The 25,383-nt window shown below is 43.1% G+C and overlaps 1 non-coding gene across 1 annotated transcript; it reads right to left on the bottom strand.

Moving 5' to 3' along the window:
- Nucleotides 1-2,337: 2,337 nt before the first annotated feature.
- Nucleotides 2,338-2,410, bottom strand: trnav-uac. Its single transcript has one exon. It is a non-coding gene; the product is annotated as a tRNA-Val (tRNA).
- Nucleotides 2,411-25,383: the final 22,973 nt, after the last annotated feature.

Raw genomic sequence — 25,383 nt, 5'->3', positions numbered from 1 at the left:
CTATGAGCAAACTTAGGGGACTGTTCCTGCTGAATTGTGCTTAGTACAGGGAATACCTATGTGCCATAGTTTTATGGGATCTCTCTGTACAGACTATGAGCAAACTTAGGGGACTGTTCCTGCTGAATTGTGCTTAGTACAGGGGAATATCTGTCTTTTGTGTGTGTATATGAATTGCCGCATGCTCTACCCCACACTTCACTACTCAAAATGCTGCTTTGCAAGACCCCCAGTTATCAACTAATCACCCCTATAAAGACAACTAATTACTTAGAATAAAAGTGTTGGGTATTAAACTGCAGTACAATGTAAATCCTCTGGAGGGAGTCCTCGCCCTGCACTCGAATAACAGGGACTTTTGTGACCTGAAAAAGTCTGTTTTTTGCCACCAAAAAGCTGAACACATTTCTCAATATGATTTTTGAGGACAAACATGAAATGTGAGGCAAAGTTTCAGTTGAGTTCACTTTATTGTGAAATTTGCTACTGGAGCTTTGTGTTACCAATGGGTTAATACAAAGCAAATGGTGCCCTACAGCTTTGCTCCCTTAACTCTTAGCTACCAAGTTACTAGCAGGATACTACCTGACAGGCAGAGTTTAGTTATCAACAGTACAGTTGTGATAGTTATTCTTGAAGCAAGAGTAATTGGCTTGAATTGAATGAAAGGTTTGATCAATGTATTCTGTGCAGGTGACAGACAGGGGACTGTAGGCTTGCAAGTACTTCCAGATACAAATGGGTTTCATTGGGAAACTTACAATTTGTGAAACTGGAAGATAGGTTTCCCCAAATCCAAAAAATGGGGTCTGGCTAGAACACTTTAGTCCACTAATGAGCATTTTGTTGGAAACAATCATTACAAATGGAGCTGAAATGTTTCAGAGACCACTCGCTGACCTCCATATCTACCCCAGATGCCTCGAAGGGTGTTAATAGCTGTGTGCTACTAGTAGCACGGGAAACACCAGCCCTGTGTCAAAACCAGGAGTATGGGTCAGAACCAGGAGTATGAGTCAGAACCAGGAGTATGGTTCAGAACCAGGAGTATGAGTCAGAGACAGGAGTAGGGATCAGAACCAGGAGTATGGGTCAGAGACAAGAGTAGGGATCAGAACCAGGAGTATGGGTCAAAACCAGGAGTATGGGTCAGAACCAGGAGTATGGGTCAGAGACAAGAGTAGGGATCAGAACCAGGAGTATGGGTCAAAACCAGGAGTATGGGTCAGAACCAGGAGTATGGGTCAGAGACAGGAGTATGGATTAGAACCAGGAGTATGGGTCAAAACCAGGAGTATGGGTCAGAACCATTAGTATGGGTCAGAACCAGAGTGAACACTATCAGCAATTAAAAATTGACAATTTGCTTGTTATTTTCACCATTTTACCCTAAATTGTAGGAGAAACATCAAGCAAAATCTGCATCAACTGTTTATGCTCAATTGATGTTTTGAAGCAAACAGTTCATAGCGGTTAGATTAATTTATATATATTTCACCAGATATCTCATGGCAAAGTATCGTTTTCTCTAATTACCTTAAGCCTGATTAATGACAAGGATAAAGTTGTCCATGTGATGCACCTTTCAGTTTTGTGCAACTTTCTATCTCTGGGCCTTTTTCTTCATTGCTGACTTTGAGAAAAGCCACCATTAAATTTTGGTTTCCCTGGGGATTGAACCCGGGACCTTCTGTGTGCAAAGCAAACTTGAAAACCACAACACTATGAAAACTCACCTTGGAGAATGTGCAAGAAGTGTTTTCCAGGATTTACTTATTTCAATCCAAGCAGTGAAAACTAAACAATTGCACGTGAGGCACCTCTCAGTTTTGTTGCAACTTTCCTATATCTGGGCAATTTTCTTCATTGCTGACTTAGGGAAAAGCCACCAGTAAGCTCTGGTTTTATTGGGGATTGAACCCAGGACCTTCTGCGTGTAACCACGACACTATGAAACCTTAGCATGCATTGACAACCAGGCTTCGGACTTTTCAATCTCTATGTAAGTTACTTTTTCCAATGCAAACAGTGAAAACTAAAACAAAAAAATAAAAATGAACAAATTACTACTCAATTTTCAACCTTTTTCGTCTAAGCTGTAGGAAAGCCACCACAATAGATGAAATAGACGCAATAGTGGTTATCTTAATTTATATATATCTTACCAGACATCTCATGGCAAAGTACAGTTTTCTTTGAACACCTTAAGTCTGATTAATGACAAGGTTAAAGTTGTCCATGTGATGCACCTTTCAGTTTTATGCTTTTAGCAACTTTCTATCTCTGGGCCTTTTTTTTTTTTTATTGCTGACTTTGAGAAAAGCTTCCACTAAAGCTTGGTTTCACTGGGGATTGAACCCAGGACCTTCTGCGTGTAAAGCAGACATGATAACCACTACACTATGAAACCCTTGCATGGAGACCTGTGAGTAGTGGTTGGCTTTTTCACTTTCCAATCTCTAATTAAACCATTGTTTTCAATTTACTTTTTCCTGCAAAAACAGCAACAATTTCTCTACTTAATGTTCACCCTTTTCTTCCAAGATGTAGCAGAGCTTTCATCCATGGACTGCATCAACGTGCTAATCTTGTCCATACTCAACAGACGTGTCATATCTGGATTATTTTCCATTGGTTGTTTGATCAGTACCAAATACAAGGATGGATAAGTTGCCATGGGGCAGAGTCAGTGGGGCTAAGTAAGTGAATGTTAAATTGATGAGGGTGTTATTCTAAGGACTTTTGCAATGTACATTCATTATTTATTTTTCTTTAATTCCAAGATATTAAGGGATACATGTGCTTTTAATATGAATGAATTTTGTTACAACAGCGCCACCTGCTGGTCAGTTTCCCACCAGTTTGACCACCAAGTAGTCAAGGAAGTTGTCAGGAGAAAGAAAGAGGCTGCTCTGATGTTCTTCTGCTTAGGAAAGATGTGAGAAAGGTTTCTAATTTTATTCCTAAGCAGAAGAACATCAGAGCAGCCTCTTTCTTTCTCCTGACAACTTCCTTGACTACTTGGTGGTCAGACTGGTGGGAAACTGACCAGCAGGTGGCGCTGTTGTAACAAAATTCATTCATATTAACAGTACATGTATCCCTTAATATCTTGGAATAAAAACAAAATAAATAATGAATGTACATTGCAAAAGTGCTAAGAATAACACCCTCATCAATTTTACATTCACTTATTTTAAAGGTTTACTTATCCTTTAACAACACTCGCCAAATTTGCCCATGGGCCGTTACCTATAGCAACCAATCAGTGATTAGCTTTTTAAAGCTGGCTGCAGGTAGAACAATGAATGTAGCCATTTGATTGGTTGCCATGGGTTACTGCCCAGTGTTGATAAATGACCCCCCAGTGAATGTTATTGGATCATGTTATATGCATTTTGCCAGCACAATGAACATAGATTTTTTTTTGTTGACTTTGATTGGTTGGTCACAACAAAGAGTGAACCCAGGACCTCCTGTGTGTAAAGCAGATGCAATAACCACTACACTATGAAACCTTGGCTTGGGGCTTCCCCGGCAGAAGTTGCCAGGCTCTCCAATGTCTAATGAAACCATTGTTTCCAAATGACTTTTTTCCTATTGAAACAGTGAAAACCTAAAACAATTATTGGGTTAGAGTCTGAAAAGCAGTAGTTTACGTAGTAGTCTTTAGATTAACCTCTGAAACCTTTAATGGTGGAATGGGCTTTGCTCCAGTCTCACCCGGCAACCTCCTACAATTCAAATGACCATATTAATTAGGTATTTATCTGTACCTATTTTCTCTACGTTGTATGAGACAAACCACATTGGGTTACAGACATTGTTGTGGGACTCTCTCACTTTGCTCTATCACTTAGGGGCTGTTTTTTGCTTTGGCTTCCTTTGGCCTCACCGCACACATTACTTATTCTCGTTTTCTACTTATTTGTGTCTCTTCCCTCAATAAAAAGCAGATTTACTGGCCCCACTCACACCTCAACCAGGTACTCTGCTGTGTGTGGGGTAACATGACTCACGGTCGCTCTGTTCTCTCTGGAAAAAACTCAAAACGAAATATCTTAATAGGAAAAGGTCATATAAATGTTTAATATCGACTCATCAGCAACCAACTTTTTGTAACCACAGTGTAACATCAAGTACTTACTCCATACACTCAGTTTAATGAGTGTTTTCCTAGGAGTGATTCCTAAATGTTGGTTTCTGGTGCACTGGTGGCCCCCGCAGACATGGAGCAGGGGTAATGCTGGTGAGATAGTAAAGGGAAGGAGACTGATCACCGATGCTAAGACATCTGCTATACTCTAGGCTCCATCTGTAGGTATGGAGCAAGGAGCTCTTTTTATGGTTGTTGACTTACTCAAATTAATTTTGAATATACGGGAACAGATGCATATATGTATACAAGTGTTGTAGTTTTAAGGGGCAACATTGCAACTCTTAGATCCCACCTGTAGCAGTTGTCCCCATGGCCACTGCAAATGCAAACTACTCCCTGCACCTCACAACAATTGATATGTAGCTCATGGCATTTGACACCTCACCAGTGCTACCACCATGGATGTACCTAGAGATGCCCAGCTGTTCAGCACCCCTCAATCACCGAACCTCGGATACACACACAGGTGCAACTCTATTGCTTTCACTTTGTGAATGCAAGGAACATCTCACTGTTGTAACCTCTGGAGGTGAGTAACTGTGGTGTAACTACCATACAGCAGACCCCAAGGTTGTGGGGAACCTTCTCGGTGGGGTCTGCTGAATGATAGTCCCCACAACTGTGCACTGAAATGTGGCACCCACCTGCCACTCGCTATACTTACACTGGACAGGAGAGTGGCTGGTAAAGGAGGAGGGAGTCTCCATTCGAGGCTGAGGGTGCAGGGGTTGGTCATAGTTAACCTGCTGGTGGGGAAGGTGCAAATAACTCATACTATATCTCAATACCTAACCATCTTAGTACAGAAGCCTTAGGTCAGAAACACACACTCAGATTTGGGGTGATTAGTCACCCAGCGACTAATCTCCTCTTCTTCGGGCGACTAATCTCCCCAGCGGGAAGGCATAAGAAAGGCAGTTCGGAGAGATTAGTGACTAAATCTCCCCAAATCTGAGCGTGTGTCTCTGCCCTAAGTGAGCCTTGAGTAATGAGAACAAGTAAGCTCTATAATTAATTGAACCCCCTAAGAGCACCACACACTAAATACTTGAACCCACAGAGTGCAACGCTATGAGTGATATATAAGTATTCTGTACTTGACGTCCGCCATGATCTTACCATAGTGCCATTGCACTAACCATGGAAGTCTAGTGGGAGTAGTAGCACAGAATCATGTATGTGCTGGTGTGTAGCTCCATTTTTTGGGGTAAAGTCCAGAATCAAAAATTAAACAAATGAATAATGAAATAAACTAAATCCAAAAAGGAAAGTTTTATTAAAAGATGATCTCTTACCAGGGTAACCCCCAGTCCAAGGGCTTGCCAATTTTTGGGAAAATACGAAGCATTCAAATGTAGTAAGAGGTCATTCTGAAGTAAAGCAGTAGCCAAAAATGTTTTTATGAAAGTAAAAAAATCTTGATTAGGACATATGTAAGCCTGATGCGTTTTGTGCCTTAGCTTGGCACTTACTCATAGGCAAGTGGTCTCCCCTGTTGTACAATCCTTATAAAGGGGTATTGACCAATTAAAATGCATTACATCATGCTGGTCCTTGACCAATCAAGAGAGGCCTCGTTACATAGACATGGGCAAATAGAGGTATATTGACTGTATAGCAACGTACTGAGCCTTATCCAAAAGGAACATGCATCCAGTAATAGTAATATGCAATAAAGACGTACATCTAATTAGACACAAAATTGCCAAAAAAATAATAATGTATCAAAGAATTAAAAAAAATAACAAAAAATATGTATTATACAAAAAATATACTATTACTGGATGCATGCTTCTATTGGATAAGGCCCAGTAGGTTGATATACAGTCAATATACCTCTATTGGCCCATGTCTATGTAACGAGGCCTCTCTTGAATCTGTTTGAATGCAGAACTCTATTGAGTTTTTTTAAAATAAAAATGATTTTTAGCAGACTTAAGGTATGGTGGAAAAATCCCTTATCCAGAAATCTTGAGTATCGCAGATAATAGATCCAACTTTTCAATTGGTCGCCATTTTTTTTTTTTATAGTTTTTTTTATTCGTTGCCTTCTTTGGACTCTTTCCAGCTTTCAAATGGGGGTCACTGACCCAATGAAAAAAAAACAAGTGCTCTGTAAGGACACAAATATATTGTTACTGTTACTTTTTTTATTAATCATCTTTCTATTCCGGCCTCTCCTATTTCAAATTTCAGTCTCTTATTTAAATCAGTGCATGGTTGCTAGGGTAATTTGGACCATAGCAACCAGATTCCTGAAATTGCACACTGGAGAGCTGCTGAATAAAAATTGAATAACTAATATGTTTGTGTGTTAGATATACTTGCAACAAAAAGGCAGCGCTATAACACTCATCTATAAACCCTTCATCCAGCTGTTGGCGTATATATTTATTGGGTGATTAATGATACGGGGCATCTTAACACACATGTAAATGCACAATTGTGACGCTGCTGAAATATAACAATTCCGACTTCATATAAATGAAATTCAGCCTTTTTTATTTCCTTGTCAGCTGCCGTCACAATAACAAAAATCCAGAGCGTTGTGTGACTTCATAATGAACTGAAGATATATATATATATATATATATACGCACAGTGCAGGAGCGGAGGGGCTGAGCGAATATATAAATATAAATATAAATATATATAATATTATACAACCCTCCTTTCCAATATTGAAGACAAAATTCATTCAGGGAAGGGGATGTGACTCGACTGTAAAATCTGCCGTGGCCCAAACCTGCCAGAAAGACAAATGTCCTGAAGAAGGAAACACATTTTATGTGAATGTATTTAGGCTTTCTAAAGACAGATGCTCAGTATAAGATTTACACCGACTCGTTCGTAACGTGACACTTGAGCTACTTAGAGTGAAAATATGTTAAATGGATACTGAGCCTTAAAGGGTCAGTAAAGTCAGGGAAGAAAAATGGCACTAAAGGTACAAACACCAGGAGTGTTCATTATTGCACCGTGCATTAAAAAGCACTTGCCTTTAATAAGGGATTTATATGTGGGTCATGTACCTTAAATGACTTAATTATCTGCAATGCCAAAGCCACACTCCCTTCCCAGAGACTATTATCCACTGTTACTATAGGCACCATCTCTCCCTACTATACCTGCTATCCCACAGTCACACTCCCTTCCCAGAGACTATTATCCCACTGTTACTATAGGCACCATCTCTCCCTACTATACCTGCTATCCCACAGTCACACTCCCTTCCCAGAGACTATTATCCACTGTTACTATAGGCACCATCTCTCCCTACTATACCTGCTATCCCACAGTCACACTCCCTTCCCAGAGACTATTATCCCACTGTTACTATAGGCACCATCTCTCCCTACTATACCTGCTATCCCACAGTCACACTCCCTTCCCAGAGACTATTATCCACTGTTACTATAGGCACCATCTCTCCCTACTATACCTGCTATCCCACAGTCACACTCCCTTCCCAGATACTATTATCCACTGTTCCTATAGGCACCATCTCTCCCTACTATACCTGCTATCCCACAGTCACACTCCCTTCCCAGAGACTATTATCCCACTGTTACTATAGGCACCATCTCTCCCTACTATACCTGCTATCCCACAGTCACACTCCCTTCCTAGAGACTATTATCCACTGTTACTATAGACACCATCTCTCCCTACTATACCTGCTATCCCACAGTCACACTCCCTTCCCAGAGACTATTATCCACTGTTACTATAGGCACCATCTCTCCCTACTATACCTGCTATCCCACAGTCACACTCCCTTCCCAGAGACTATTATCCCACTGTTACTATAGGCACCATCTCTCCCTACTATACCTGCTATCCCACAGTCACACTCCCTTCCTAGAGACTATTATCCACTGTTACTATAGACACCATCTCTCCCTACTATACCTGCTATCCCACAGTCACACTCCCTTCCCAGAGACTATTATCCACTGTTACTATAGGCACCATCTCTCCCTACTATACCTGCTATCCCACAGTCACACTCCCTTCCCAGAGACTATTATCCCACTGTTACTATAGGCACCATCTCTCCCTACTATACCTGCTATCCCACAGTCACACTCCCTTCCCAGAGACTATTATCCCACTGTTACTATAGACACCATCTCTCCCTACTATACCTGTTATCCCACAGTGTCACTCCCTTCCCAGAGACTATTATCCACTGTTACTATAGACACCATCTCTCCCTACTATACCTGCTATCCCACAGTCACACTCCCTTCCCAGAGACTATTATCCACTGTTACTGTAGACACCATTTCTCCCTACTATACCTGCTATCCCACAGTCACGCTCCCTTCCCAGAGACTATTATCCCACTGTTACTATAGGCACCATCTCTCCCTACTATACCTGCTATCCCACAGTCACACTCCCTTCCTAGAGACTATTATCCACTGTTACTATAGACACCATCTCTCCCTACTATACCTGCTATCCCACAGTCACACTCCCTTCCCAGAGACTATTATCCACTGTTACTATAGACACCATTTCTCCCTACTATACCTGCTATCCCACAGTCACGCTCCCTTCCCAGAGACTATTATCCCACTGTTACTATAGGCACCATCTCTCCCTACTATACCTGCTATCCCACAGTCACACTCCCTTCCTAGAGACTATTATCCACTGTTACTATAGACACCATCTCTCCCTACTATACCTGCTATCCCACAGTCACACTCCCTTCCCAGAGACTATTATCCCACTGTTACTATAGGCACCATCTCTCCCTACTATACCTGTATCCCACAGTCACACTCCCTTCCCAGAGACTATTATCCCACTGTTACTATAGACACCATCTCTCCCTACTATACCTGTTATCCCACAGTGTCACTCCCTTCCCAGAGACTATTATCCACTGTTACTATAGACACCATCTCTTCCTACTATACCTGTTATCCCACAGTGTCACTCCCTTCCCAGAGACTATTATCCACTGTTACTATAGACACCATCTCTCCCTACTATACCTGCTATCCCACAGTCACACTCCCTTCCCAGAGACTATTATCCACTGTTACTATAGGCACCATCTCTCCCTACTATACCTGCTATCCCACAGTCACGCTCCCTTCCCAGAGACTATTATCCTACTGTTACTATAGGCACATCTCTCCCTACTATACCTGCTATCCCACAGTCACGCTCCCTTCCCAGAGACTATTATCCCACTGTTACTATAGGCACATCTCTCCCTACTATACCTGCTATCCCACAGTCACACTCCCTTCACAGGGACTATTATCCACTGTTACTATAGACACCATCTCTCCCTACTATACCTGCTATCCCACAGTCACACTCCCTTCCCAGAGACTATTATCCACTGTTACTATAGACACCATCTCTCCCTACTATACCTGCTATCCCACAGTCACACTCCCTTCCCAGAGAATATTATCCACTGTTACTATAGGCACCATCTCTCCCTACTATACCTGCTATCCCACAGTCACACTCCCTTCCCAGAGACTATTATCCACTGTTACTATAGGCACCATCTCTCCCTACTATACCTGCTATCCCACAGTCACACTCCCTTCCCAGAGACTATTATCCCACTGTTACTATAGACACCATCTCTCCCTACTATACCTGCTATCTCACAGTCACACTCCCTACCTAGAGACTATTATCCACTGTTACTATAGGCACCATCTCTCCCTACTATACCTGCTATCCCACAGTCACGCTTCCTTCCCAGAGACTATTATCCCACTGTTACTATAGGCACATCTCTCCCTACTATACCTGCTATCCCACAGTCACACTCCCTTCACAGGGACTATTATCCACTGTTACTATAGACACCATCTCTCCCTACTATACCTGCTATCCCACAGTCACACTCCCTTCACAGGGACTATTATCCACTGTTACTATAGACACCATCTCTCCCTACTATACCTGCTATCCCACAGTCACACTCCCTTCACAGGGACTATTATCCACTGTTACTATAGACACCATCTCTCCCTACTATACCTGCTATCCCACAGTCACACTCCCTTCCCAGAGATTATTATCCCACTATTCTATAGACACCATCTCTCCCTACTATACCTGCTATCCCACAGTCACACTCCCTTCCCAGAGACTATTATCCCACTGTTACTATAGGCACCATCTCTCCCTACTATACCTGCTATCCCACAGTCACACTCCCTTCCCAGAGACTATTATCCACTGTTACTATAGACACCATCTCTCCCTACTATACCTGCTATCCCACAGTCACACTCCCATCCCAGAGAATATTATCCACTGTTACTATAGGCACCATCTCTCCCTACTATACCTGCTATCCCACAGTCACACTCCCTTCCCAGAGACTATTATCCCACTGTTACTATAGACACCATCTCTCCCTACTATACCTACTATCTCACAGTCACACTCCCTTCCCAGAGATTATTATCCCACTGTTACTATAGACACCATCTCTCCCTACTATACCTGCTATCCCACAGTCACACTCCCTTCCCAGAGACTATTATCCACTGTTACTATAGACACCATCTCTCCCTACTATACCTGCTATCCCACAGTCACACTCCCTTCCCAGAGAATATTATCCACTGTTACTATAGGCACCATCTCTCCCTACTATACCTGCTATCCCACAGTCACACTCCCTTCCCAGAGACTATTATCCCACTGTTACTATAGACACCATCTCTCCCTACTATACCTGCTAGTGTTTTGGGAGTTTTTATAACTGAGAAGAATCTGGATGATTTTGTAAGTAAGAAGTTGTCTCATTCCAGGCACTGTAATTCTGTGGCTACTAAAGCAAATCCAGTATTGTGTAGGGGACTGGTAAAAGAGTCTCCCAGTATTATTTAGCAGGCAATCCCCTAGTTAGATGCCCTACTGGATCCTAATATACAGTTAGGAGGGGGACCTGTTCCTATTCCATCTTAAAGCTATGCCCCTTGGTGTTCACAATAGTGACCAGTAGATGGCACTGTGCTAAGGTATAAAGTCCCGGGCAGCCATGTGCTCAGGGTCTATTTTGTGTAAGCCCTAGTCTGAGCAGGCAGGCAGGGTATCCAGTAGAACCTAGACAGGTCAGGTCAAGTAAGCATACGCTACTCACCTTAAGAGGTCACTCTAGGATTGAGTAGGATTATGATCCCGGGTACTAATTGCCCAGAAGTAGGAACTAATTTTATAGACCTAGGATTGAGTTTCCCCTCAAGTTCCACTTAGGGAAAGGGCTGAAAGCTGGGTGTACCCTGTCTGGCTGCTGTACATGTTCCCATCCCTGTGGGGACTGATAGTGACCAAAGGTACTGTGAGTATATGCCTATCCACTGTTCAGTATGATCCTGCTTGTTCTGTATGTACACTCTATTGTTGATGCTCTTGTACAATAAATAATAAACAATAAATATGTTCATTGGTTAAGTTATAAGAACAACTGGTGCCCAATTATTGCACCCTGAATCTAGTTACAGCTACACTACACCCTGCCTCCACACCGTTTGCGAGGGCTTACTCCCTAAGAATTAAGGTCTCATCTGGAGCACAGTATTGGGAGTGGAGCTTATAGATAGAAAACGGTGCACTCAATTTACTATAGCGCTACACTTGAATAAAAAGGACATAATTATGTCTCTTTCTAGGTCCCTGGTGAGGCCTCATCTGGAGTATGGGGGCAGTTTTGGACTCCAGTCCTTAAGAGGGATATAAATGAGCTGGAGAGAGTGCAGAGACTAAGTGCAACTAAACTGGTTAGAGGGAGGGAAGAGTTAAATTATGAGGGGAGACTGACAAGGTTGGGGTTGTTTTCTCTGGAAAAAAGGCGCTTGCGAGGGGACATGATTAGACTTTACAAGTACATTAGAGGACATTATAGACAAATAGCAGGGGACCTTTTTACCCATAAAGAGAATCACGTACCAGAGGCCTCCCCTTTAGACTAGAAGAAAAGAACTTTCATTTGAAGCAACGTAGGGGGTTCTTCACAGTCAGGACAGTGAGGTTGTGGAATGCACTGCCGGGTGATGTTGTGATGCTGATTCAGTTAATGACTATAAGAGGGACTTGGATGATTATTTGGACAGACATAATATCAAAGACTATTGTGATACTAAACTCCATAGTTAGTATAGATATTGGAACATATAGTTTAAGTGAGTGTATGGAGAGGTCAGTGTGTGTAGGTGGGTGCACTGGGTTTCATTTGGGGGTTGAACTTGATGGACTTTGGCCTTATTTCAACCCAACTTAACTATGTGAACCAGTATTGCACATATACAGTTACAGGAACAGGATAATCATAATATTCTCCCACATTAAAAAAGACAGTTTAATAAATAGTTCACTTTGCTGGTAAGTCACCTGTAAACGGTTCCAGTTCCTGGAATATGTGGGAGAATGTTTAAGAGATATCGATGGCTATAGAATGACACATTAATCTAAGGGAATTCCCTGCTCACAACTAACATTTATCTTTCTAAGGAGCTAGTGGCAAAACATTCTGACATGCCATACTGAGGTTATTCTCAAAGCAACTTTAATTCAAGTTCTAAGAATACAGGTCAAGGAAGGGCACTCCAAATACAGAGAAAAGGTATAAATCTTTTGAATTTTTTTTTTAGAAAACATGTATGGAATATATAAGTTGCAAATAACCCAGGGGTACCCCCAAGAATTAGTAACCCAAAACCATATACAACATATATTGGGTATGCACACTCAAAAGAAATATACGAACAAACGTGGTATTAAAAAGTTTTCTTTTATATAGATTATAGCAATAAAATATACATCAAATAAACTGATATCTGATAAGGGAATTCCCCTTGACAACGGCTATAGTGCCGAAACGTTGGGGCAAGTGTTTCGGTCCCTTGTGGTTTGTCTCTTTTTTGCATTGAACTTACAATTAGGTGTTATGTATATTTTTGTCAATATTGCTGTGAAACTGTCAGTTTTAGTGAAAAAGCAAATTTTGACGCCCGTGTCAATTTTGACACTCACATCAATTTTGACGCCATCATTAAAGTCAATGGGCTTCCGAATAATGTTGACGGTTTTGATGGCGCAAATTCGCACCTGGCGAATTTATTCCCCCATCATTAATCAGTTTATTTGATGTATATTTTATTGCTATAATCTATATAAAATAAAACTTTTTAATACCACGTTTGTTCGTATATTTGTTTGTGTGCATACCCAAAATACAGTATGTTGTGTTTAATTAAAGCTCTGACAGTACATTTAACTCTTTCTGTTACACCTCACAGTGATTTATTTTTACCCTGTACTGGTTCATTCAGTTTGTCCTCAATGAATCCAAAATGAAAATATATCAGCAAACCACTTCTATGCCTTTGTGTTTCTGCGTTACATAGTTGCTTTGGTTTAAAAAAAAAAAAAGAAATAAACAAAACTCAATCAAGTTCAACCCCTCAAAATGAACCCCAGTGCACATATATCTCACATATATAGGCACCTCTATCCACTCACATATTGAAATGTATATGCCATTACCTATGTAGGGATGTGTAAAATAGCCACCCCTAGTTAAGCAGGCAGGCAAATCCTTAGTGTTCTAGACACCAAAATGGGTCCTAATGGGGACTTGTGTCAATGCTCTGCTTTATGCTATGCCCCAGAGATTCTCAATAGTGACCAGTAGATGGCACTGTGCTAAAGTATAAAACTCTTTGTAGCCATGCTCTCAGGGTCCATCTTGTGCTAACTCTAGCCAGAGCTGGCAGGGAGAGCTTGAGTGGAACCTAGACAGGTCAGTTCTAGTAAGGGTAGGCTACTCACCTTAAGAGGTCACTCTAGGAGTGACAGATAGACAGGCTATTTAGCTGAGCAGCTCAAGGCTCCGACGAGGAGAGTCAGAGGGATTAAGATCCCAGGTACTAATTGCCCAGAAGTAGGGACTAAGTGTACAGACTTAGAGATGTAGAATTCACCTGGGTTCCACTTAGGAAAAAGGCTGAAAGCTGAGTGTACCTTCATTGCTGCTGTGTATGTTCTCTTCCCTGTGGGGACTAATACCGACCAAAGGTGCTGTGAGTATTGCCTCTCCACTAGGGATGGGCGAATTTGACTCATTTTGTTTCACCATAATTTGCCACCGGCGAATGTTGCTGACAGCCATTAAAGTCTATGAGCGTCGGAAAAAAATTTTTTTGTCGCACAACGCCATACAAGCCTATGAGCGTCCTTTCCGCAATTTCTTGAATAGAACAACTTTAATTTTTAACAGTTTTGCACAATTTAGTATCATGAGCAAAAGTATAGATAGTACTTACAGTATGTGCCCATCTCAAGGTCATTAATAAACAAATTAATAATGAAACAGCCAGAAACAGACATTTGCAGCACCCCACTAACAACACATTTCCAATTAAAAAAGCTCCATTTACCACTATTCTCTGTAATTTATCCAGCCAGTTCTGTATTAAAAGACAAATATTATGGTCCAGGCCAATATTACTTAATTTAATAAGCAGATTTCTGTGTGGTTCTGTATCAAATGCTTTATCAATATATAAGTAGACCACATCCTCTGCCATCCAAGAGTCTAGGTTTCTACTCACCTGGACATAGAAGGCAATTCAATTAATCTGACTAGATCTATTGCAAATAATCAATGTCATAGTATTGTGGTCAATGGGGATCAGATTCTGGCTGTCACATGGATAAATCATGGGCAGCTATTTACACACCCCTCAACATTCTAAGCCATAAAGCAGGACAGGACTGCTGCTTCCAAGATCTGTGCAGCCGCAGGGACAGAATGCTCTGTTATACAGATAGCTAGAATCTCAGCCATAAAGCAGGACAGGACTGCTGCTTACAATGGGGGTCAGATAGGATCTGTACAGCCACTGGGACAGAATGCTCTGTTATAGAGATAGCTAGAATCTCAGCTGCCATAAAGCAGGACAGGACTGCTGCTTACAATGGGGATCAAATAGGATCTGTGCAGCCACTGGGACAGAATGCTCTGTTATACAGATAGCTAGAATCTCAGCTGCCATAAAGCAGAACAGGACTGCTGCTTACAATGGGGATCAGATAGGATCTGTGCAGCCACTGGGACAGAATGTTCTGTTATACAGATAGCTAGAATCTCAGCTGCCATAAAGCAGGGCAGGACTGCTGCTTCCAATGGGGATCAGATAGGATCTGTGCAGCCACTGGGACAGAATGCTCTGTTATACAGATAGCTAGAATCTCAGCTGCCATAAAGCAGGACAGGACTGCTGCTTACAATGGGGATCAGGTAGAATCTGTGCAGCCATAATAATAATAATAATAATAATAATACCTGACTGTTAGGACAGTCCATACATTTAGCGGCTGGTGACTTTTATGAGCTGTTAATAAAGGGGACAAATTGCTTATTGGCCCTCAGAGGCTCGGGAGGTAGGGAATGTTGGGCAATTCAAATAACACATTATCCCAAAGGGCCAAATATCAGGTTTGGGGAGAAATCTAAAGTGGATTGATTCGATGTGTTTTAATTGAGCATTAAGGTGTAAGAGTTCTCCGAGGAGCAGATGACTTATTAATTGGACAAGAGGAGAATCGAAGAGTCTGAACGAGGGGGTGAAGATGTACAGTTCCAGACATTCATTCTCCCTCCCAGAGCCGCAGCTTCTCTAACTTGTAATATCTCATTATCCCAAACTCCCATAGGCAAGAGAGCAGCATTAATCATTGTTGCATATGTTTGTGAATTTCTCTGCCAGAACAGAATGTGCAGACCTACAGAAAACATCCACGAGCTGCCGGATCTGAGAGCACTACTGTAATGTTGGAATGTACTGTGCTACAGCTACAGAGAAGACTGGGGGCCATACAAATATCTTCATCACCCCCCCCCCAGTCAAAAGTTTTTCACCCAACTGCTTTTTGCACATCAGGAGATCTCATATAGTGCCCCTTTCCTGCGATCCTGTGAAAAATGATCTTCCATTCCCATAATTCGCTTGGTTGTGCTTTTCTGTATTTTCTCTAGTTCCATTATTCCCTTTGTGTGTACTGGAGCCTAAAATGATTGTCATACACTATACGGGGCATCATTACCAGTGTTTTGTAAGACTTTAGGCATGATAGAATCATTTTATCCCCCTTATACAGTATATTGTACATGCAAACTAGAGTGTGAGCAGGCAGTGCCATAATCCATTGTTGAACATCACAGGCAGGGACGTGTTATAGTACATTAAATGGCTTATACCATAAATATTTTTTCTACCTCCAACCCTGTGCTTATCTCCCACACTCCTCCATGTTCGCCCTCCTTCTCTAAGTCTCAGCCTTTTTTTTTGGCCACATGCCACCTTCCATAGGGCTCCTATTGTGTTACCCACCTAATGATGACAGAATAGGGCAAGAAGTCCATGTATGGTCTGGCCTCCCTGGGGGCGCGACCAAACACAAGGCTTGTCTTATCAATTGTGGGGCCCACTTTGGACAGTTTTGGTGGGGTCCCCTATATTTAGAAGGACCAGTAACATTCAGCTGTTTGGGAGGCAGGCTGACCATTTTCTCCCTTATTTGTTACCTCTGCAGGTTGACCATGGGATGGCTGGGAGATTAGGGTTCTCCCTCTTATTTTTACAGTGCTGACTGCTGAGGGCTGCCTTTGTGACTACTCCCTAGATTGGAAGTAATTTTAATTGAGTTGAGACAGGGCCCCTATGGGTGTGCGACTCTATTTACCCAAATTGGTACAATATGCCTAAACTGGCTGTGACCAAACAAATCCGTAAATAGAACTCACCATAGCAGGGACAACTGTCTAGTTTCTCTTATGTCAGAATAAGTATTCCCCTGTACTAAGCACAATTCAGCAGGAACAGTCCCTAAGTTTGCTCATAGTCTGTACAGAGAGATCCCATAAACTATGGCAGCATAGGTATTCCCTGTACTAAGCACAATTCAGCAGGAACAGCCCCTAAGTTTGCTCATAGTCTGTACAGAGAGATCCCATAAAACTATGACAGCATAGATATTCCCCTGTACTAAGCACAATTCAGCAGGAACAGCCCCTAAGTTTGCTCATAGTCTGTACAGAGAGATCCCATAAAACTATGACAGCATAGATATTCCCCTGTACTAAGCACAATTCAGCAGGAACAGCCCCTAAGTTTGCTCATAGTCTGTACAGAGAGATCCCATAAAACTATGACAGCATAGATATTCCCCTGTACTAAGCACAATTCAGCAGGAACAGCCCCTAAGTTTGCTCATAGTCTGTACAGAGAGATCCCATAAAACTATGACAGCATAGATATTCCCCTGTACTAAGCACAATTCAGCAGGAACAGCCCCTAAGTTTGCTCATAGTCTGTACAGAGAGATCCCATAAAACTATGGCAGCATAGGTATTCCCTGTACTAAGCACAATTCAGCAGGAACAGTCCCTAAGTTTGCTCATAGTCTGTACAGAGAGATCCCATAAAACTATGGCAGCATAGGTATTCCCTGTACTAAGCACAATTCAGCAGGAACAGCCCCTAAGTTTGCTCATAGTCTGTACAGAGAGATCCCATAAAACTATGGCAGCATAGGTATTCCCTGTACTAAGCACAATTCAGCAGGAACAGTCCCTAAGTTTGCTCATAGTCTGTCCAGAGAGATCCCATAAAACTATGGCAGCATAGGTATTCCCTGTACTAAGCACAATTCAGCAGGAACAGCCCCTAAGTTTGCTCATAGTCTGTACAGAGAGATCCCATAAAACTATGGCAGCATAGGTATTCCCTGTACTAAGCACAATTCAGCAGGAACAGTCCCTAAGTTTGCTCATAGTCTGTACAGAGAGATCCCATAAAACTATGACAGCATAGATATTCCCCTGTACTAAGCACAATTCAGCAGGAACAGCCCCTAAGTTTGCTCATAGTCTGTACAGAGAGATCCCATAAAACTATCGCAGCATAGGTATTCCCTGTACTAAGCACAATTCAGCAGGAACAGTCCCTAAGTTTGCTCATAGTCTGTACAGAGAGATCCCATAAAACTATGGCAGCATAGGTATTCCCTGTACTAAGCACAATTCAGCAGGAACAGCCCCTAAGTTTGCTCATAGTCTGTACAGAGAGATCCCATAAAACTTTGGCAGCATACATATTCCCCTGTACTAAGCATAAAGCAGGAAAATATAGAAATATAACGGTCCTTGTACAATTTGACTGTAGAATTAATGTCCTTATTTCCCAATACAAGAGCACAATTAGCAACAAGATTCCCCCGGTGTCAATGTAACTGTAATGTTCTTTTCTTTTCTGGGGCTGAATCTTGGATCCTAGTCAGCTGTGTTTTTTTGGCGACCCATACAGCAGCCATCCAAGAGCTTTTCATTAAGTCAGACAGTTAAATTCTACTCGACCTCTGAAGAATCCCTCTCCGTGGCAAGGAGGCAGGTTATGCAGCTCCAGATGACACGAGCCAAAGAGGCTTCTGAGATAAAGAGGAGCCTCCCGTTACTGGGCTCGTTGTCGTTCCTTTCCGGCCAAGAGATTCCAAGCCAGATGCATTCTACATTATCATGTTTAACTCAAATACTTACAATTCTTACAGTTTTCTATTGATGTGTAATAATAATGGTCAAGGTGCCCATGTGCCCTGTGATACATTTGTGCCATTACAGTGCATTTGTTTTTAAATGAGGGTCAGTGACCCCCATTTAAAAGCTGGAATATAAATTAAAAATAACTTGTTAGATCACGATGCACTAATTGTCTTCCCAATTTGCCATATCCCTTGCCATTCGGCATCATTCATAATAGATTGGCCATTAGGATTCCCAGTGGCTCTTATAGCGAGACGTAACTTTTAGGCATCTCCTAGGGTTTCTATCGGCATTATATTGCATTATCCATATGCGCCTTTGAATTTAAACACTTAAGAAGCATTTATGAGAATGTGGTGCAGTTAGGGATGCTAATGCGGAAATCCATTGCTGATCCTTTTTTTAATAGTGCAAGCGATTGGAAAGCAATGGAAATACATGTCGAAATGAGCACCATCATCAAAGAATGTCAACCTGGAAAACATTTTTCTAGTAATTTGGCCCAATGTATACTGACTAATACAAAATTTTCACCCCAGTTTAGTAGCCTTTAGGCACCTAATTAGGTAAGTCTATCCTCATTTTTTCTGCCTTGAACTTCCTCCTTTATCTAAAATTGGAAATAATAAACTTCAGTCACTCACTGTACCACTCTTACCCCCATATGTAATAAAAGGTACTAAGTTTGTCCGCGAGCAGTAACTCATGGCAACCAATCAGATGCTTGCATTTAAACAGGTGACTAGTAAAGCTGGCCATGCAGATTCAACTCATTTGGCCCCAATACCAATGACCGATCATAATGGGCTCCTAGGGAGATGGATCAAGTCAACGTGCCAATGTGGTGCTCACTTGATGGGATTTTATAACCTACCAAGTGGACACCTGCTCAATTTTTGGGTAAGCCATGAGGAGGCCCCAATACACATACCAATAAGTTGCTGACTTGATCTGGAGAGGACAAGTTGGTAGCTTTTTTGGGCCATGTATGGTTAATTTATGACAGGATTCCAAGAGCTAGTGTGTAATTATAAAAATAGATTCACTCGTTTGACAAAATTGTCTTTGCCCGATTTGGCCCCATCTGCAAAGCTGATCAATCTATTTGGCTCCAGTACCAACGACCTACTGTATAATAATGGGCACCTGGGGGGACCCACCAGGAGTAGGGATGTAGCGAACGTCGGAAAAAAAGTTCGCGAACATATTCGCGAACTTGCGTCAAAAATGCGAACGGTTCGCGAACGTCGCGAACCCCATAGACTTCAATGGGAAGGCGAATTTTAAAAGCTAGGAAAGACATTTCTGGCCAGAAAAATGATTTTAAAGTTGTTTAAAGGGTGCAACGACCTGGACAGTGCCATGCCAGAGGGGGATCAAGGGCAAAAATGTTTCTAAAAAATCCATTGTTGACACAGCGCTGCGTTTTGTGCTGTAAAGGGCAGAAATCACACTACATTTCTAAACCTGTGTAATAAAATGCTTTAAAACGTCCGGCGTCTACATGCCAATCAAGTCGTGTAAAAGTTACAGCCTGTTCACACGCAAAGACGAAACGCGGTGCTTACTGCAACGCAAAAAGACGCAAAGAGCTTTAATGAATGATACCGTCAAGTGAGCAAATAATAGTTGTTAATTACTTGTTGCTTCTCACCTCCAGGATGTTCGTCCTGTTGGTGGCAATATTTCTGTAGTGGTGTGTTTAGCAGTCACCGTGCTTGTGCGCACGTGCACGGTCAGGCAGAGGTAATTCAATGTACAGTGAAGTGAACCAAAAAACACTGATTCTGCAGTGTGGGCCCAGTTTTGGTCTACTTTATTGATCACCTGCGGTGACCATAAAAGATGCGATTTTGCCACTGTTGCAGAACCCTGAAAAATTAGGCATGTGTACTTTCCTGAAAAATTATGTTTTTTTTGTCGCAGCCACTGAACCAGAAGTCCAGAAACAATATGCCATATAAATGCTGAAAATATTAATTTTTTTTTGTGGCAGCCACTGCAGCACAGAGGCCAGAAAAAATATGCCATATAAATGCAAACAATATTAATTTTTTTTTGTCGCAGCCACTGCAGCACAGAGGCCAGGAAAAATATGCCATATAAATGCTAACAATATAAATTTTTTTGGTCGCAGCCACTGAAGCACAGAGGCCAGGAAAAATATGCCATATAAATGCTGAAAATATTCTGTTTTTTTGGTCGCAGCCACTGAAGCACAGAGGCCAGGAAAAATATGCCATATAAATGCTGAAAATATTCTGTTTTTTTTAGTCGCAGCCACTGAAGCACAGAGGCCAGAAAAAATATGCCATATAAATGCTGAAAATATTCATTTTTTTGTCACAGCCACTGAAGCACAGAGGCCAGAAAAAATATGCCATATAAATGCTGAAAATATTCATTTATTTTTGTCGCAGCCACTGAAGCACAGAGGCCAGAAAAAATATGCCATATAAATGCTGAAAATATTCAATTTTTTTGGTCGCAGCCACTGAAGCACAGAGGCCAGGAAAAATATGCCATATAAATGCTGAAAATATTCTGTTTTTTTTGGTCGCAGCCACTGAAGCACAGAGGCCAGAAAAAATATGCCATATAAATGCTGAAAATATTCTGTTTTTTTTGGTCGCAGCCACTGAAGCACAGAGGCCAGAAAAAATATGCCATATAAATGCTGAAAATATTCTGTTTTTTTTGGTCGCAGCCACTGAAGCACAGAGGCCAGAAAAACTCAGGATTTACCTGGATTCAAATTAAACCAGTAGGGTTTGCACCCTAGTTTGTAACGGTGGTGGAGGGAGGAGGACGCTAAAGGACAGCTGTATGTGGAGTCATGAGGCGTGCAGAGAAGGACAGCTGCATGGGGAGTCAGAATCAGAAACTCAGAACAAGTCTTCCGGCGTGCAGTAACCCTCCGAGATCCACCCCTCATTCATTTTAATAAAGGTCAGGTAATCGACACTTTTGTGACCTAGGCGAGTTCTCTTCTCAGTTACAATCCCTCCTGCTGCACTGAAGGTCCTTTCTGAGAGGACACTTGAGGCGGGGCAAGACAAGAGGTTCATGGCAAATTGTGACAGCTCTGGCCACAGATCAAGCCTGCGCACCCAGTAGTCCAGGGGTTCATCGCTCCTCAGAGTGTCGATATCTGCAGTTAATGCCAGGTAGTCCGCTACCTGCCGGTCGAGGCGTTCTTTGAGGGTGGATCCCGAAGGGTTCTGCCGCTGCCTTGGGCTGAAAAACATTTGCATGTCTGACGTTACAGAGTGGCCAAAGTGCTTTGTCCTTGCAGGTGTGCTCGTGGCAGGATTACTGGCACCTCTGCCCCTGGAATGTTGATGAGTTCCTGAAGTGACATCACCCTTAAAAGCATTGTACAACATGTTTTGCAGGCTGGTTTGTAAATGCAGCATCCTTTCAGACTTGTGGTATGTTGGTAACATTTCTGCCACTTTATGCTTGTACCGAGGGTCTAGTAGAGTCGCGACCCAGTACAGGTCCTTCTCCTTAAGCCTCTTGATACGGGGGTCCTTCAACAGGCATGACAGCATGAAAGACCCCATTCTCACAAGGTTGGATGCAGAGGTATCCATCTCCGCTTCCTCGTTATCAAGGACTGCATCATCCACGGTCTCCTCCCCCCAGCCACGTACAAGACCAGGGGTCCCCAAAAGGTCACCACCAGCCCCCTGGGAAGCCTGCTCCTGTTGGTCCTCCTCCTCCACAAAGCCACCTTCCTCCCCTGACTCCACTTCTGACACCTCTCCCTGCGTTGCAGCAGGTGCCTGGGTTCGTTCTGGTGATTCCGACCAGAAATCGTGCGCTTCCTGCTCCTCGTCACGCTGGTCTACAGCCTCATCTGTCACTCGTCGCACGGCACGCTCCAGGAAGAAAGCAAAGGGTATTAGGTCGCTGATGGTGCCTTCGGTGCGACTGACCATATTTGTAACCTCTTCAAAAGGGCGCATGAGCCTGCAGGCATCGCGCATAAGCACCCAGTAACGGGGGAAAAAAATCCCCAGCTCTGCAGATCCAGTCCTACCACCCAGTTCAAACAGGTATTCGTTGACGGCTCTTTGTTGTTGCAGCAGACGTTCCAACATGAGGAGCGTTGAATTCCAGCGAGTCTGGCTGTCAGAAATCAAACGCCTGGCTGGCATGTTGTAGCGCTGCTGAATGTCAGCAAGGCGTGCCATGGCTGTATAGGAACGTCTGAAATGGGCCGACACCTTCCTGGACTGCCTGAGAACGTCCTGGAATCCTGGGTACTTTGAGACAAAACGTTGTACTATTAAATTCAGAACATGTGCCATGCAGGGCACATGTGTTAAATTGCCCAGTCTCAGTGCTGCCAACAGATTGCTTCCATTGTCACACACCACTTTTCCGATCTTCAGTTGGTGTGGGGTCAGCCACCGATCGGCCTGTGACTGCAGAGATGACAGGAGTACAGATCCGGTATGGTTTTTGCTTTCCAGGCACGTCATCCCCAAGACAGCATGACAACGGCGTACCTGGCACGTCGAATAGCCTAGGGGGAGCTGGGGGTGCACAGGTGTGGAGGAGGAGGACCCAGCAGCAGAGGACGAAGAAGAGGAAGAAGACGAGGTAGAGAGCGAAGGAGGAGTAGAGGTGGTGGCAGAACCGCGTGCAATCCGTGGCGGTGACACCAACTCCACTGTCGTTGTTGAGCCACACATTTCCTGCTTCCCAGCCATGACCAAGTTCACCCAGTGGGCAGTGTAGGTGACATACCTGCCCTGACCATGCTTGGAGGACCATGCGTCAGTAGTCATATGGACCTTTGGCCCAACACTAAGTGACAGAGATGCGGTGACTTGGCTCTGCACATGGTGGTACAGGTGTGGTATTCCCTTTTTTGAAAAAAAATTGCGGCTGGGTACCTTCCACTGCGGTGTCCCAATTGCTACAAATTTGCGGAAGGCCTCAGAGTCCACCAGCTGGTATGGTAAATGCTGGCGGGCTAAGAGTGCAGATAAGCCAGCTGTCAGACGCCGGGCAAGGGGGTGACTCGCAGACATTGGCTTCTTACGCTCAAACATGGCCCTCACAGAAACTTGGCTGGGGGCAGATGACTGGGAATGGGAACTGGTGGTCAAGGTGGAAGGCGGAGTGGAGGGTGGTTCAGACGGGTCAAGGACAGCAGAGGTAGAGCAGTAAGATGCTGGACCAGAAGGAGGGTGGCTTTTAGTTTGCCTGTTGCCTTTGAGGTGTTGCTCCCAAAGTGCTTTGTGCTTGCCGTTCATGTGCCTTCGCATAGAAGTTGTACCTATGTGGCTGTTGGGCTTCCCAAGACTCAGTTTCTGACTGCACTCATTGCAAATTACAACGCTTTTGTCAGAGGCACACACATTAAAAAAATCCCACACTGCTGACCTTTTTGAGGCTGGCAATCTGGGGGTAAAAGTAGAAGTCGGCGGCGTTGGCGGCAATGGCGGGTGCGTTGGCCGGCTGACCACAGGTGCCGATACATGTTGTTGCCCTACTGTTCCCTGCGAGCTGTCCTCCCTGCTTCTTCTAAGTCTTATTCTCCTCCTGCCTCTCTGACTCTCCGTCTCTCCATCTGAACTATCCTCCTCTTGCTCTCTTCTACTGGGCACCCACAAAACATCAATCTCCTCATCATCATTCTCCTCAGATGCATCAATTTCTTCTAACAGCTCACAGAAGGAAGCAGCAGCGGGGACCTCCTCGTCATCACTCATTATGTCCATCTCTGTTGTGTTCTCTGCCAGAATTAAATCTGGTGTAACGTCCTCATCTCCTTCATCTTCTTCTGCCAATAATGGTTGCGCATCACTCAGTTCAAGAAACTCATGTGAAAATAACTCCTCTGACTCCAGTGAAGAAGGGGCGCCGGTGGTGGAGGAAGTGTTACGTGGGGTGGCCATAGCAGTGGAGGATGAGGAGGATGTTGTGGTAAAGTTAGAAACGGTAGAGGATGGGGTGTGCTGTGTAAGCCAGTCAACTACCTCTTCAGCATTTTGGGAGTTCAGGGTCATTGCCTTTTTAAAACTGGGCAATTTCCTAGGGCCACAGGATAGCATAGCAGCACGGCCCCTAGTGCCTCTGCGTGGCAGCCTGCCTTTGCCTGGCATTATTTTTAAAACAAAAACAACAACAACTCAGGTGGTGTTTCTGGAGACGGTATTATTATTGATATTTAGACAGAATGTGAACAAGCTCACAGAGCTAGATGGGAGTTGTTTGAAAATGAAGAAGAAGAAGAACACACTGGGCAAACAAGGCCTACAAGGTCAACGTATACACTACTACAGCAGTGGATACGGAATATATTATTGCTGCCTGAAAAACGTCACTCGGGTGGTGTTTCTAGAGACAGTATTATTATTGATATTTAGACAAAATGTGAACAAGCTCACACAGCTAGATGGGAGTTGTTTGAAAATGAAGAAGAAGAAGAACACACTGGGCAAACAAGGCCTACAAGGTCAACGTATACACTACTACAGCAGTGGATACGGAATATATTATTGCTGCCTGAAAAACGTCACTCGGGTGGTGTTTCTGGAGACGGTATTATTATTGATATTTAGACAGAATGTGAACAAGCTCACAGAGCTAGATGGCAGTGGTTTGAAAA

The sequence above is a fragment of the Xenopus laevis genome, chromosome 6S (assembly GCF_017654675.1).
Source record: "Xenopus laevis strain J_2021 chromosome 6S, Xenopus_laevis_v10.1, whole genome shotgun sequence".
NCBI lineage: Eukaryota > Metazoa > Chordata > Amphibia > Anura > Pipidae > Xenopus > Xenopus laevis.
This window is presented reverse-complemented; position numbering and strand designations above follow the sequence as displayed.